A 15,775-nucleotide genomic window follows, 5' to 3' on the forward strand; every position below is an offset into this window, starting at 1 on the left:
GCCGTATAACTACGACATCAATAGAAATAACTACACAACTGTATAGAAAGGAAATAGAACTAAACACAGAACATCATACTTATACATACAAATACCTAGACACATATATAAAAATACATGTAATTACAAACATGTATGCATATATACACATATGCATAGCATACAGTCATAAATATAACAATAAACATGTAGAAATATTCCTATACAAATTAAAACCCACATATAAAAATATACATATAATTATCCCTCTCTAGGTTCAGGTCCATAGATCTTTAAACAGAACTCGAAGCAGAGGGATTCCAGCTGCCCCATCTTCAAAGCCTTTCCCTCTGTCCTTGCTTCCTCCCGTGCAGAGCAGCTCTCCTGGACAGGGACAGCAGAGGGGACATGTGGGAAGCAAAGGGAGCCCCGAGTGAGGATGGGGACGTTTCCCTTGGCAGCCCCTGCCCTTCAGTCAGGGCAGGGCCAAGCCCAGCGCCTCCCCAGGAGGGTTGGAAAGAAGCAGCAGCCCCTGTGCCGGCCGGGGCAGCTGCGCTGAGCAGCCCCAGCACGGGCAGGGCCCGCTCCTGCCCCGCCGGGCACTGCCCACGGCCAAAGCCCGCGCCACCCTCAGCCCCAGCCGGCCTCAGCGGCCCTGCGGCCTCACCCGGCCTCTCGGCTGGCAGCAGCAGCTCCCTGCTCCCTGCTCCTGCTGCCGGCCTGCAGCTTCTCCCTGCTGCCTCCTGCCAGTCTCCGCCTGTCCTCAGGGTCTGCAGGGCAGCTGTGGCAAAAGGGGAGGCTCTGCAATTGCTCCCAAGGCCGGCACAGCTGCAGGCCCAGAGCCCTCTGTGCTCCCTGCTGGCCCCTCCATCCCCTCAGCCCCACCGTCCCCTCAGCAAAGCCCCGGCCCCCTTCAGTTTCTGCAGCCCCTCACAGTCCTCTCACCCCACTCAATCCCTTCTGAGCCATCCCGGGCCCTTACACCCACCACCCCCTCAGCCTGTGCCCCTTCCCTGTCCCCTCAGTGCCACCATGGCCCTCTGCTCCCCCACAGCCCTCAGTGTCCCCAGCACCCCAAGGTCACCATCCCTGCAGCGTCAGCGCCTCCTCAGCCCCCTCAGGTCCCTCTGTCTCACCGTCCTTCAGCAGCTCCTCAGGGGACCCTGCCTGGGGCCACCGGCAGCTCCCACCGCTCCAGGGACACCCGGGGCTGGAACTGCTGCTCCGCCCGGCCCGGCCGCCAGCTCGGACCAGCACAGGGACAGGGGACACAGGGGCACAGGGGGAAAAGCAAGAAGGGAGAGAGGCAAAGAGATTAAAAACTGGTCTAAACCTACACAGATACTAATCTATGTACCTAAAAACCAGTGTAGCTATCGGTATATAAATGTTCACATTTTTAAAAAGAACTATCTATATATAAATGTGACTATCCACACAAAAAAATCTAACTGTGAATATATATAAATATAACTGTGCATGATTATAACTTTATAAATCTAAATATATATATATATAATTTTGCCTCTACAGGTCTAAATCTATAAAAGCATATAAACACAACTCTAGATCTGTAAAATATACTGTATATCTATTAAAAACATTTCTATAGATAGATAAATATAACTCTATCATTCTAACCATATCACTACAGACAGAGGGATTCTACCTGCCTGGTAGTCACAGGCTCTCCCTCTGTCTCTTCCTGCTATGCAGGGCACCTCTCCAGGAGAGGTTGATCACACGGGATCTGGGAACAAAAGAGAACACCAAGTCAATATTGGCCCTTGTGCACATTTCCCTTGGGCAGCAATTGTCCTTCTATCAGGGACTGTAAAAGACAGCCTGGAAGGCAGACTCTCACTCGGGAATTTGAAGCCTGCTCTTCAGAGAACAGGGATCCTTCCAAGTTTCCAAAACTGTGTAAAACATTGAAGTACCTCGATAAAGTCTCAGCACTCGATGTGCAAATGGCACCATGAGAGCTGGAAACACAGACAGTCCCAGCTCCCCCAAAGAAGCCCAGCCCTGTTCTTTCTCTGGGCTGACAGAGAGACCTCAGTCCTGGCTGAAATGGCTGAAGCTGAAGGGTGCTGTCAGCCGAGTTACAACCCAAACTGGGACACATGGGTTGGTGACACAGCTCCCGCAAGGTCAGGTTTGGTCCCTGCTCTCCTGCCCCAGCAGAGGACTCAGTGTCAGAGCCTCTGGAGAAGCGTGGAGAGGGCAGGGCTCGGGGAGCTTGTGCCAGTGCAGGATTGGAACTAAAGGCACCAGGAAGCACCAGCCCTGCACACAAGAACTCAACTCTTCTGATCTCCCTTCCTGTCCCAGGCAGGCTCAGAGCAGCCATCTCACACCTCTCTAAACCAGTGTGAGCTCTCTCCTTACCAGGCTCCTCGGGCTCTGGGGAACTGTTCCTGCAGCTCTCGGTGCCAGATGAAGCTTCCTCTGCTGCAGCCCTGTTCAAAGTGTCCTCTCCTGAAGACTCAGGGGCATATGTAATTAATATTCCCCTTGAAAGAAAAACAGAAAGAGAGGAACCCAAAGATCACTCAGGATTTTCTTGGAATCACTTCAGGGATACAGTAACTGTTCTTCTCCACTCCCAAAGGCCATGGAACACGAGGCCCACTGCCTCACTGCCCACATGGTTCACGTGACAAGCCTTTTCAACTCTGGATTTGGGTGGCCAAGTTAAACTGAAGCTCTTCCAAAATGACCTTGGAGGCAAAACGTGAATGCAGAAAACCAGAAGACACCAAGTGAGGAGACGTGCCCTCACGCTCTGAGCCTGGCTTATCCCACGAGCTGTAAGAAATCAGCCAGCACAAAGCCAGAGGCTCTCCTTGTTGCCAGCGTGGCTGTCAGCAAGGGCAGAGCTCACTCCAGCACTGCCCAGGGCTGTGCTGCAAACCCACAGGCAAAGCACACATTTCTGCCTGGGAATCCCACCAGCCCCACCCAACTGCTCAGACAATCCTTCACAAGGTGGTTCTTTTTGGAGCCCTCTGCTGCTGCCCCAGATGTAGGACCCAGGCAAACATTTATGGACCTGGAGAATTTCCAGGATCAAATTTTCCACTGCCAAAAAATCTGTAAATTTGGAGGGTAGAAAAGAAAACCAACCTGAAAGACAAGAAAAGTTAGGCAACCATATAGTGTTTCTGTTCTGGTGAGGAAGTAAATTCCCAAGCTTTAGAACCTGCAAATTACCTTTGGACAGAAAGATATTCTCACTAGGACCAGCTGCAGAATATTCATCTCTTTTTCAAGAGCCTGTCCATCAGAATCCTAAAGATTCTAAAGATATTTCAGGGCCTGCAAGGTTTCCATCTATTATGGAATAAAATGCTTTTGGAAAAAAAAAAGTGTGAGTTTACAGAAGACAAAAGACATTCCACTTGAGGATAAGATCTTGCTAAATCCAGAAAATCCCACTCCCCAGCTTGAGTCTGTCCTTCCTCAATCACAAATGTACTGCAGGCACTGGGTCTGCACATCAAGAGAAAGAGAGACATTCTTTGGCCAACACATATAATAATCTGCACAAAGGCCTGTGCCAACACTCACTCTCCAGGCAAGTCTGGGAAGAGGCAAGAGTTCAGAGAAACGAGATGCCTAACCCAAAGACTGAATCTGCCAAACAAAATGACCAGGAAGCTGCAGCTGCAGCCCAGCCCCACACACAGCTCTGGGAGCGCCTACACGCACGGCAGGGCTCACTCAGCAGCAGCAGCAGCTGCAGCCCAGCCCTTGCTTTGCTTTGCCCTTCCAACCCAAGAGAGGCAGAGCCCACACCTGCTGCTGGAACAGAGACACCTCTGGTGCCCCTCTCTGCATGGGACACTTTGCCTTCAGTGGCAACTCTCCAAACACTCTGCTCCTCTTTCCCACCAAACAAAGCCTGTTAGAACCTACAAAGCATCACCACAAATGCCCCTGCACGAGGCATTCTTCCCAGGGAAAAGGAACCAAATGTGGCCAACACAGGCTCACACCTCTCATCCTCACTATGGGGGGGAGACCTTTTCATTCCCTCTTCTTTTGATAATCTTGCTTGACCAAGAATAATTAGATAACTAAGTAAGAATGAAAAAAAATAAATTCAAGAAACCTTTGCTTCTAAGCCATGCAAAAAGGTTCAAAAGCTGTCAGGCCAGCCTCTTTGATTCCCATCCAAGGGGGTTACCTGAGCAGAGGGAGACCTCTCAGGCAGGGAGATCCTGATCTCCCGGATCATCTTCTCCACCTGAAGGCCGAGATCCAGAAGTGGTGACTCCTCTTCTGCAGGTGCACTCTGCGCTGAGCTGGAGGCCATTGATGCTGGAGACCTTTCAGACAGGGAGCTCCTGATCTCCCTGATCATTTTCTCCACTTCAAGGCCCAGATCCAGCGGTGGTGACTCCTCTTTCCCAGGTGCATTCTGCGCTGAGCTGGAGGCCGGTGATGCTGCACAGCCAGCACTGCTAGCTGGAGCACTGGGGGCTGAAGTGCCCGGAGCGGCTGCAAGAATCCAAACACGCGAGTCAGGCTGCAGAAGGTGGCTTTGGGACACAGAGCTCTACTGCTGCCTTGGATCAAACATCACAGGAAGCACCCAGGAAAAGCAGGCAGAGACTCTGGGGACTTTCTAGGTGCCCCTTCCTAATAGGCTTGACAATTTCTGTCTCAGAAGGACAGAGCACTGTGGAAAAATACTTCAAATGGTCACTTTGCATGGCCTTTTAGAAAAGCAAGGCTAGAACTTTTTTCCTACCTGGTGGCCTGCAGGTTGGGGGCTGCTGCTCCCCGTGGAGCTGTGGGAAGCTGCAGGGCTGGATCCTGAGCACCTCCCGGTCCAGTGGAGGAGGCTGCATCCCGTAGAGCTCCTGGAAGCGGTCGGGGGGCCCCTCCCACAGCTGCTCCCCGTGGAACCCGAGGAAGTGGCAGGGCGGGATCCTGAGCACCTCTCGCTGGGCGGGCAGCGGCCGCTCCCCGTAGAGCTCCTGGAAGCGGCTCAACCCCTCCCGTCGGGCCGGCCCCGGCCGGGCCCTGTGCAGTAGGTGGAAGCCGCAGGGCGGGCGCCGGGCAAGCGGCGGCCGCTCCCGGGACAACTGCTGGAAGCGGCCGGGCCGGGGGCAGCACAGCTCCCGCCCGTCCGGCAGCGCCCGCTCCCTGTGCAGTGGGAGGAAGGCGCTGGGTGGGTGCCTGGGCGGCAGCGGTGGCCACTCCCCGGGCAGCGCCGTGAAGCGACTGTGCCCATCCCGCCTGCCTGGCAGCAGCGGCCGCGCCCTGGGGAGCTGCCGAGAGCCGCAGGGCCGGGGGCGGCGCCCCTCCCGCCCCGCCGCCCGCCGCTGCCTGTTGGCTGCGGTCCGGCACCTGATGCGGAGCAGGAGGTCGGGCGCGGTCGCGGCGAAACCAGGGGTTGCTGTAGTGCAGCCAGGCGCCGGCATCGCCCGCTGTAGCGGCGCCAAGCCAGCCTGGCACCTTGTGGAAGCCGTAGCGGTAGAGCTGGCGCACGAAGCTGCGGAACTGCGTGGCCCTGAAGGTGCCCGGGGCCGGCCCCTGGGCGCCGCCCGGGCTGAGCAGCTCCCGCTCGAAGACGGAGCAGTGTACGAGCAGCCCCCGGGCGCGGCTGTCCCAGCGCAGGGAGCGGACGCGGGGGCTGTTCAGCAGGCGCCACAGCTTGGCAGGGAAGGTGCGGGTGCGGAGCTTCCATCGCTGACTGTCGCCGCAACGCCCGGGGCGCAACGGCCGCTGCCGCGCTGGTGGCGCGCGGCCTGTGGGGGGCGCTGCGCTGGGCCCCGCGCACGCCCAGCGCGGCCCTGTCCCGGCGGGGACGAGCGCCGCAGAGCCGGGCCTGCGGGCTCCGTGCGGGGCCGGGGGCTCCCGGGGCTGGCCCCGCACGGCACGGCACGGCAAGGGAAGCCCCTGGGGAGGGTGGGCTCTGCGAGGTGTGGCGGACTCTGCCCCCACGCTGCAGCCTGAGCCTGGGTCACTGTGGGTAACAGAGGAAAAGGACATTCCTCTGTCGTGGCTGGGGAAAGGATGGAAAGGGGAGATAAGAAAGCATTCTTTTGGCCACCTTCTCAGCAGACTAGCTGGTTTTTTTCTCACCATCTCTGCCTGTCTTTAGCAGAGTTGGCACATTTCTCATGATTTGGAGTCAGCAACAGCAGCAGGAAGGGACAGCAATTTTGTCACCACTGTCATCAAAACTACAGTGCTGCCCCATGGATGGATGTACTTTGTGCAAGAGATTAAAGGCCCACAGCTGTAGGGAACTCACGCTGGTGTCTTCCCAAGTGGCGTTGCCTTTTCGTTTCCTCAGGAATGGCTTTTGCTTTTTTTGCCTCCCATCTGGTGGGAGTTCCAATGCAAATGCCTCCTGCAGCCAGCTCTTGTCAATGCAGACTGACAAAAGATTTCTTGCAGTGGACAGAGACTGCCTAGATCTGGTGTGGAGAGGTGAAGGGGGAAGGTTTGTCCTTTAGTCTTGGAGTCTTGTTGGGAAGCTGATTGTGCTTTGGGGGGCAGACACAAATGATGTGTCCTGACACACCACAGAGACTTTGGGGCTTTGGGGTTGTCACGTTGGGGCAGAAATTTCTGTGTGGGAACATTTTCAAATGCTTCAATGCTTTTTTTTTTTTTTTTTTTTTTTCCTTTGCAGAGGTATAGTCATAAACTATTGCTTCCAGAGAATCTTTTCCTACCTCTTGGGGAACTTCCCTCTGCTGGGCTCCCAGATCAGGCCATTTCCCAGGGATCCTTCCCAAACTGAGGACTAGCCCATGGCCTTTGCTCTCCAGCTTAAAAAGAAGGGAGCACAGAGCTTAGTGTTGTGGGAGAGGAGCTTCTCTTTCTTGCCTGCTTTCCCTTTGGCACAGGCTGGTGTGTGCTTATTTGATAAAGGGAGGTTTAAACTCTGGAGGAGCTGTGTTTCAAACTGCTCCCTCCTCGAGCTCTTCTGTGGGTATCCTTGGACAAAAGGCTTCCCTGTGTGAGTACCCAGTGGGCACGTTACGTAAGGAAGTTGATATTTCAGGGCTGTGACTGCTGAAAGCAGTTGGTTTCTGGAGGTATCTGGAGCTGGCAGTGCCTACTTTGCTGGCCTGGCTGCAGAAAAGGTAGCTGGAAAGTGGGAATTGCATTTGCAGAGATGGCAGTCTGACGCGGCCTGGCGGTGTCCTCCGAAGGCCACTGACCACCTCTGGTCAGCTGCTGCTGGTCTTCGGGGTGCCGCGTCCTTCCGCGGCGAGTCGTCCTTAAAAGGACGCTCCTTGCCTCAGAGGCACAGGCACTCCCCAGTGATTCAGCTCAGTTGTGAAGCACGGTTGCCGGGGCAACTGAGCTCGGAGGCCAGCAGTGCCCTCTGAGGGGGAGCAGGTGTAACTGCTCAGCGGGGCAGATCTTCTTCCTCAGGCGGCGCAGAAAGGAGAGGCGAGAGTCAGATGGATTCTCCAGGGCCTTCTTTATTCTGGAACCAACGACCTCCGAAGAACCCCGAGGGCTCTAAGTGCCCTGCTTATATAGGGACTAAAGGGGGCAGGGCCAGCCACTCGGGCCAATCAGAACAAGGATTGAGAACTTGGCCAATCAAGGGAAGGATCCAAAAGTGCACCAATCAGGGTGCAGGATGACAGGGAAATGTAACTTGGACCAATAGGGAAGAAGCAATTAACATAGGGGCAAGGAATCATGGGTTTTGCTCTGGGGAGGTTGCCCTAACAAAGTTGAACATGAACAAGGGAGACTCCCCAAAGCAGAATACTGTTGGCTCACAGCATACTTTTTTTCCAAGGGAGAGTACTACTCTCCTGGAGGGCCTCTTGGGCTCCCACAGGAGTCAGGCGGGTTTTCCAAGAAATGCACTGGCAGAGAAGCAAGTCTTGTGCTAAAACAGGCTGTGTGTTTGTTTTGGTGGTGGGGAGATGTTGTAATAAATCTGCCGAGACTCCGTCTTCTTCATCCAGTAAAAGCCAATTCTTTATTCACGTCACTTATGTGATACAGTTTACACAGACCTCGTGCAATACACCCATTGCCTGATGGATTTCTTCCTACTTCAGTTACTGGTCAGAAGGTCATTTGTGTGTACGTGCCAAGATTGAGGTTGTTTACATTTTTCTGTTGCGGCTTCTCATGGAACAGAGTTAATATTTAGGCAGGTGCACCTGTTTTTCTCCCCAAGAATAGGCTGTTTTGTTAACAAACTTCTCATTCTCAAAATGGTTTTCAACTTGGAACTTGCAAGCTATTGCTGGCTGCTTAGCTGGAGTAGCAGGCCCTAATCCATCTTTTATAAGACCTTTCTTGGATTACATTTTTTACCTGTCTGCAACAGGGAGAGTCAGAGACACAGACACCAACTGAAGGAATAGTGTAATTTATCATTGTTATAAATGGATTCTGATTCCTGCTAATGACAATTGTAACTAAATCAGTATTTTAGAAAATATAGGCATCATTATAAAGCAATAAAGAAAATTAGGATACAAAGCAGATAGGCCCCTTTGCAGATGTTGTATGTAAAAATAGGAGAAAGGATGTAGTTTGAGATAAGCAATGTCCCAGGACAGAGTCAGCTTTGGAAAGAAAACAAAGTTGGGAATGTTCCAAAGAAGGAAGTCAAAGTGGAAAATGGATACGGCCTTGAAGATGGACAGAGTAGAGATTATGCCAAGGCAGAGAATATAATCAGGAATTTTATCTGTAAAAAAATTATGTTTTGGAACATAATGCTTACTTACGTAACACAAGGCTCAATACACAAGTGCAACCTGTAAGGTTGTTTGAAGGACAGCAAGGAAGAGGAGATGCCTTCATCCCAGAAGACCGCCAGAATGACAGAAGATCCCCCTACCAACAAGGGGAGCATGGGCTGTAGAACATCTGTGATGGATAGTTTAAAAATTGGAAATAGGAGGAGATTTACGGGAAAAATTTTCCATATGCATTAGCCTATAGTGAATAAACTCCAGATTGGATAGCCTTGCTTTGTACGTGAGGTGGGAAATGGTCCTACTCCATACCCCATCGGTTGTGCTTATGCCTTATTGGAACCTTAATCTAATTATGCTTGTATTCATCTATATTCATCTCAATGCGATTATATTCACCTCAATTAAAAATTGCTGCTAAATTTTACTTTGGATGTGTTTTGGGACCGTCATTTATAACAAGGGAAACGCTGGGGAAAGGCACCGTTTGAGCCTTTCTGAACTCATGGCTGTGAGGGGAGCAAAATACAAGCACAACAAGCAGGGCCCGACCACTTCTCCTTTGGAATTTCATGAAACAAGGAGTCCATTGGGACATTACAGAACCTCATGGAACCAAAGAGTCCATACGGACACTGCAGAACCTCATGGAATCAAGGTGTTCATTACGACGCTGCAGAACCTCATGGAACCAAAGCTGCATTGGGACACTGAAAACCTTATAAAATCAAGATTTTCATCGATATTGCAGAACCTCATGGAAGCAAGAGGTCCATTCTGACACTACAGAACCTCATGGAAGCAAAGAGTCCAATGTGAGACTGCAGGGCCATGGAACCAAGAAGACCATTGTGACACTACAGAACCTCATGAAACCAAGGAGTCCTTTGGGAAACTGCAGAACCTCATGGAACCAAGGGTCCATGGATAAACTACAGAAACTCATAGAATCAAGCGTCCTCTGTGACACTGAAGAACCTCATGGAACCAAGAGTCCATTGTGACATTGCGGAACCTCATGAAATTAGGGGTTCATTAGGACAGTGCAGAACATCATGAAATCAAGGATTCATTGAGACATTAAAGAACCTCATGGAACCAAGGAGTCTGTTGTGACACAAAAGAACCTATTGAAACCAAGGGTCCATTGGGAAAGTGCAGAGCCTAATGAAATCAAGGGTTCAATGGGACATTACAGAACCTCATGAAACCACAGAGTCCATGGTGTCACTACAGAAGCCCATAGAAGCAAGCGTCCATTGTGGCACTGCAGATTGTCATGAAACCAAGGAGTATATGGTGGCACTGCTGAACCTCATGGAACCAAAGAGTCCATGGTGACACTGCAGAACCTCATGCAACCAAGGAGTCCATGGTGACAATGCAGAACCTCATGGAAGCAAGGGTCCATTGTGACAATGCAGCACCTCACGGAACCAAGCAATTCATTCTGACACTGCGGAACCACATGAAACAAGGGTCCATCACGACATTGCAGAAGCTCATGAAATCAAGGATTCATCATGACATTACACTATCTCATGGAACCAGGAAGTCCATTGTGAAACTGCAGAACCTCATGGAACCAAAGGTTGATTCTGACACTGCAGACCCTCATGGAACCAAGGTGTTCATTGTGACATTGCACAGCCTCACGGAACCAAGGAGTCCATTGGGACACTGCAGAACCTCACGGAACCAACTCGTCTGTTGTGACACTGCAGAACCTCTTGCAACCAAAGAGACTATTGTTACACTGAAGGGCCACAGAACTATAAAGTCAATTCTGACGCTGCAGAACCTCATGGAACCAAGGAATCGCATGTGAAACTGCAAAACCTTTTGGAACCAAGGTGTTCATTGTGACACTGCAGAACTTCATGGAACCAAGGGTCCATTTGGATATTGCAGGGGCATGGAACCACGAAGTGTACTGTGACACTACAGAACCTCATGGAACCAAGGAGTCCATGGTGACACTGCAGGGCCCTGGAACCAAGAAGTCGATTGTGACACTACAGAACCTCATGGATCCAAGGTGTTTATTGTTAGAGTGTAGAACTTCATGGAACCAAATTTTGATACTACAGATATTGATGGAACCAAGGAGTCCCCTGTGACACTACAGAACCTTGTGGAACCAAGGGTCCATTGTGATACTGCAGAACCTCATGGAACCAAGTAGTCCATTGTTACAAAATAGAACCTCATGGAACCAAGGGTCCATTGGGAACCTGCAGAACTAAGTAGTCTATTGTTACAAAATAGAACCTCATGGAGCCAAGGAGTCCATGGTGAAACTCCACAACCACATGGAACCAATAGCCCCGAATGACACTGCAGAACATCATAGAACCAAGATGTTCATTGTGACTTTGCAAAACCCAATGGAACCATGAGATTTCATGGTGACACAGCAGAACCTCATGGAACTAAGGTGTTCATTGTGACATTAAAGAACCTCATGGAACATAGGTATTTATTGTGACACTGCAGAGCCTCATGGAACCAAGGTGTTAATTATGTGTTGGGGGTTAGATTTGTTTTGTTTTTTGGTTTTTTTTCACTTACAGAATTTTTTTTTCCCATAAGTATCCAAGAGGCCTTGATGACTACTTAGTCAGACCAAAAGGGAGTACTTGAGGGACATGGCAGCACAAGACTACACTTATTGTTTTTGAGTCCCTGGGAGTGTCCCTCAGAGGGGAGAGATGATGAGCTTCAGGAAAGGCAAGAAGACAGAGCTGGGGGAGGGGAACCCACTCTTGCTTGCTCTCAGCATCGAGGAAGACAGTCAAGCTGCCCCTCACTGCAGGAAGAGTTCACGGCCATCACTCTGCCTCTGCCTCGTCCTGGGAAATCTACCGTCATCTGCTCCTGTACCTGGGAATCCTGAGCTCGCTTTCTCCAGCCCTCCCCCCACTGCCGCTGTTTCTTCAGAGCTTTGAGGCTCTCCTGCTACTCTGTAGCCCTGCACTGCCCAGCCCTGCCGGGACATCCCAGCCGCTCCAGCTACCAGCACAGAGCTCCTCATCTCATCCACCGGCCCGGGACTTTCCTCCTTCCAGCTCGGCCTCTCAGAGTCCTTCAGGGGCACCGAGATCAAACTGCCCCGGGCGTCTTTGTGAAAGAAAGCCCTCAAGGTTCCTGGTTCTGTTTATTATTAATGCTGTAGTTGTTGTTTGTTTGTTGTTTTGTCATATATACTAGTAAAGAACTGTTATTCCTATCCCCATACCTCTGAAAGCTCCTTTAATTTTTTAAATTAGGATAATTTGGAGGAAGGGGATTTGAATTCTCCATCTCTAGGGAGGTCCTGCCCCCTTCCTAGCAGATACCTGTCTTTCAAACCAAGACAGATTTTTGGTGCCCACTGTGGGGCTTGAGGACATTGAGAGGAAAATGAATAACAGTTCTTAAGTGACCTTGTGCACTGGGTATAGAAACCTCCCTAAATAGCATCATGTGGTCTAGCTTACCTTGGTTTGGGTGGCATGTGGTTGTGGCTGTGTTTCTCCCATTTGCAGGCCCTTATTTAAACATGGGCCCTATAACTAAGGCTACTGTGGCTGTTATCCAGTTTGCACTATGGGTTAAGAAGGTGAGGAATTCATGGATTTTTAACTTCCTCTGGAAGGCAGGCACATGGATACATGGCTATCACACTCTAAGTGTTTGTTTGTGGGGTTACTTTAACAATGGTACCTACTGTGAGGAAATGACACCAGGGAAAATTTTTTCCCAACCCTCCACTCAGCTGTTTGGGTCATTTCCACCAGTTTTTGAAGGGTTTACATCTTCTCTGAATGCTAATGATATCATACAATGGCTAGTGTTGCTCACAGGCCTATTCTATTTAATATTCCGAGATAAGGGGAGATTGACCTGAATAACCACACTGATACCTACCCCAGAGAATAAGGACACTGCCCTAGAGACTGAGGGTGCTGCCATGGAGCCTGACACTGCCCCACAGACCAAGGATGCTGCCCCACCACCTGACCCTGCCATGAAGCCCACCTCAGAAATGAACCACCCAGATGTGGTGGGAGTTCTGGTGAAGGAGATGGGCCAGATGCTGAAGGAGCACCTTTCCCCAGTGGTGGCCTCATTGGCCTCATTAGCCCCAGCTGGTGGCAAACCCTCCCCCTGCCCTGAAGAGGGAGAGTCTGATGGTGCAGCAGTGGAACCCACAGATGTTACAACCGTCCAGGTTCCAGCTGAACCACAGGGGCAGTCACAGCCAGCAGCAGTCGCCCTTGTGGAAACAAAGAAATATAAGATGAAATTAGAGCACCCAAGTAATAAGAAAGGAGGGCCCTCACAACCCACAGGGGAGCCACAGGTTGAGGTCATCACCAAGGCCCTGACAGATGAAAGTCTCCATAATCTGCAAAAAGATGTTGCACAACAGGGACCTGAGGCTTATACAGCCTGGTTACTTTAGGTCTGAGACCTTATGGGTAAAGGTGTGCAACTAGACAGTGGTGAGGCAAGGAATTTGACCCAGTCCTTAACCCAGGACTCAGGTGTGAATCAGGTATTTGTAAGGGAGTGTAGTAGTTTCACGTTTGCTAATTTTAACTTTTCCTGGACGGTGCACTAAATTTGTGATGGTTTTTCTGTTTACTTTCTTTTCTTTTTGTGAGATAGACTTTGGGAGGAAAAAGACAAAACAGGCCCAACTTAAAGGTTACAAAGATAGATTTATTAACACACACTAAAAAAAAAAGAAATTGGAAAAGGAGGAAAAAAAGAAATATAAAAAAGGAAAGCTGAACTTTTCAAAACTCTTCTGTCCTCCCCCCAAACTGTTCACTTTCTCACAACTCGCATAGAGAGACAAAACTATGATTTTCAGTCAGTTTTGCCATTTAAACATAATCTTCTATCCCTTTGGAAGAGGAGTTTCTCTTGATGTCCCCATGGAAATTTCCTCACAATTTTCTTGTGGTTTTAACTACCACGGAAACGAGCCACCCAGTAAAAAACCTTGCTTCTGTGATCCCTCCCATCCGCAGCTTCCCAGGCTGCTTATGGGTCATGGGTCTAGACTTTTGCATATTAAGGTGTCCCCTTTTAAAGATGCACAACTCAAAGGAACAAAGGATTCTTCTTCTCAGGGAAGAGAGACATCTTCTCACTTCTTCACCAACACAATGAACTTATCTCTATCTCTGTTCAAGCATCTCATAAAATCAATCTCCCTTAGTCTAGCACACACCTTTGTTCAAAATGTACACACAAATTTACACATCTCCCTAAATGCATATCTTCCCATGATTTGAAGGGATATGTTAGTGCAGTTTCCATGGCTTACATCCAGAGAAGTCCAGTCAGAAATGTCCACTTCCTCAATCCCTCCTTCCAATAATCTTTATCAGTTCTTTTGTTGACTTCATATCATGCTGTCTCTCTACCTGTTAAATCACTCTGTCCTTCCTCTCTCTCAGGGAAAGGGTGAGTTCTGAAAGCTTCGTCTTGCCCAGAAAGGGTTAAATCTGCCCATGTCTGCGATGGTCAATGCGATCAGCCACTCTGAAAAGGCTGGGCTTTTTTCTCTCCCCCTTTCCCTCTCAGCCGGAGAGTCACCGCAGGGGGGGGATAGGAGGGAGCAGTCCTTGCCCACCCCTCGATGGCAATCGGGGCAGGCTTGGCCCAGCTGGGCCCAAAGGTGTTATCAGGGCCCAGCTCCTGCGCTCCCTCCCGGCCCGGCTGGCTCCAGGCCTCCGGCCGCCTGCCCCGCCGGCTGGCCGGGCCCAGAGGCACGGCCAGGCCCTGAGCCGACTGCCCCCGAGGGGAAGGGAGCAGCAGGGCCGGGCCGGGCTAGGCCATCCTAAGAGAATGGCGAGCTCGATGTTACCTGTTCAAGTGGCCGGGAGGAAAGGGCCAACTTGGACTCACCTACAATTTTATATGGGTATTCCTCGAAGTCGCATCCAGCTTCCTCAATAGTCCAACAATATGTCAGTATTCAGAAATGGACTCGCATAGGTGCCTGTCTCAAAGCATTTTTAAGGTCCTGACAGAGGACTGTTTCCACTTTAACTAAAAACCAAACTCTGTCAACCTATAACAATAGGCCAAGTTCATTCTTTGATAAGTGTTTTTTTCTTGATTGAATGTCCTATTAAACCATTTGCCCAAGTTTCTCTGATTTTCTAAAATTGCCAGTAAAGGCTGTTTAGTTATTTTAAGCTCTTAAGAATCTCTGGCTGCTGTTTCTACAGTGCCTCCAACTAAGAGTACACAAAGAATTCTGATTCCTTTAAAATGTTTCCTTGAGAGAATTGTTTAGGGGATGGGGGTCAGGGCTTGTCTGTCCTGCTTGGCACAGCCCAGGCAGGGCTTTCACAGCCACACTGCACACTCCATTTCCCACCTGGAGCCGCTGGTGCCTCTGAGTTCTGCTTGCCCAGCCCCAGGGACGCTCTCCTTGTCTGCCCATTCCCCCAGGGTCTCTGGGCAGGGATGGCCTCAGTGGGGGCTGTGACATCCTCAGACACTTGGAGGCTGCTGCTGGATTTGACTTCTGCAGAGGCTTGTTCAGCCTTCAGCTCTTCAGTTCAGGAATTCAGTGCCGCAGGGCTCATGAACATCCAGAACACCCTAACAAGCCAGCACTCGGGGAATAATTCGATTTAGATTTCCAAATCTAATGTGCGTAATTAGGAAGATTTCAGAACAGCATTCCAAGTGAATATATTATATTTACAAAGACAGAGAGAAAATATTTTTTAAATGCTATTCAGGTTTTTTTCCCTGTTAATACAATGATATGTGCAATCTCCCACTGACACTGAATCCAAGAACCTCCTCATGCAGTTTGAATAGATATGAAAATCAAGACCCTACATATCTGACAGTCAATCAGACTCTGTCCCTATCCCCACTCCACCATTTCCTCCATCCCAGCCCTGGCACTCAGAGCAGCCTTGTGCAAATCTGAGCTGCCTCCATCACAGGCTGGACCTGCAGCTTTCAGCTCCTTGGCTCCAACTCCCACCTGCTTTCCTGGCAGAAGAAGCTGCCCCAGACACAGAGGGATGTTCATTTCTAGTCAGCCAACAAACCCAAGAGAAGGCACAGCT

At 50.4% G+C, this 15,775-nt stretch overlaps 1 long non-coding RNA gene across 1 annotated transcript; it reads right to left on the reverse strand.

Moving 5' to 3' along the window:
* Nucleotides 1-305: 305 nt before the first annotated feature.
* Nucleotides 306-1,281, reverse strand: LOC134562373 (uncharacterized). Its single transcript, XR_010083150.1, has 3 exons — nucleotides 1,116-1,281; nucleotides 647-760; nucleotides 306-363 (listed from the first exon to the last, which is right to left on the reverse strand). It is a non-coding gene; the product is annotated as an uncharacterized LOC134562373 (long non-coding RNA).
* Between the last annotated feature and the right edge of the window lie 14,494 nt (nucleotides 1,282-15,775).

Source organism: Prinia subflava, chromosome 27 (genome assembly GCF_021018805.1).
Source record: "Prinia subflava isolate CZ2003 ecotype Zambia chromosome 27, Cam_Psub_1.2, whole genome shotgun sequence".
NCBI lineage: Eukaryota > Metazoa > Chordata > Aves > Passeriformes > Cisticolidae > Prinia > Prinia subflava.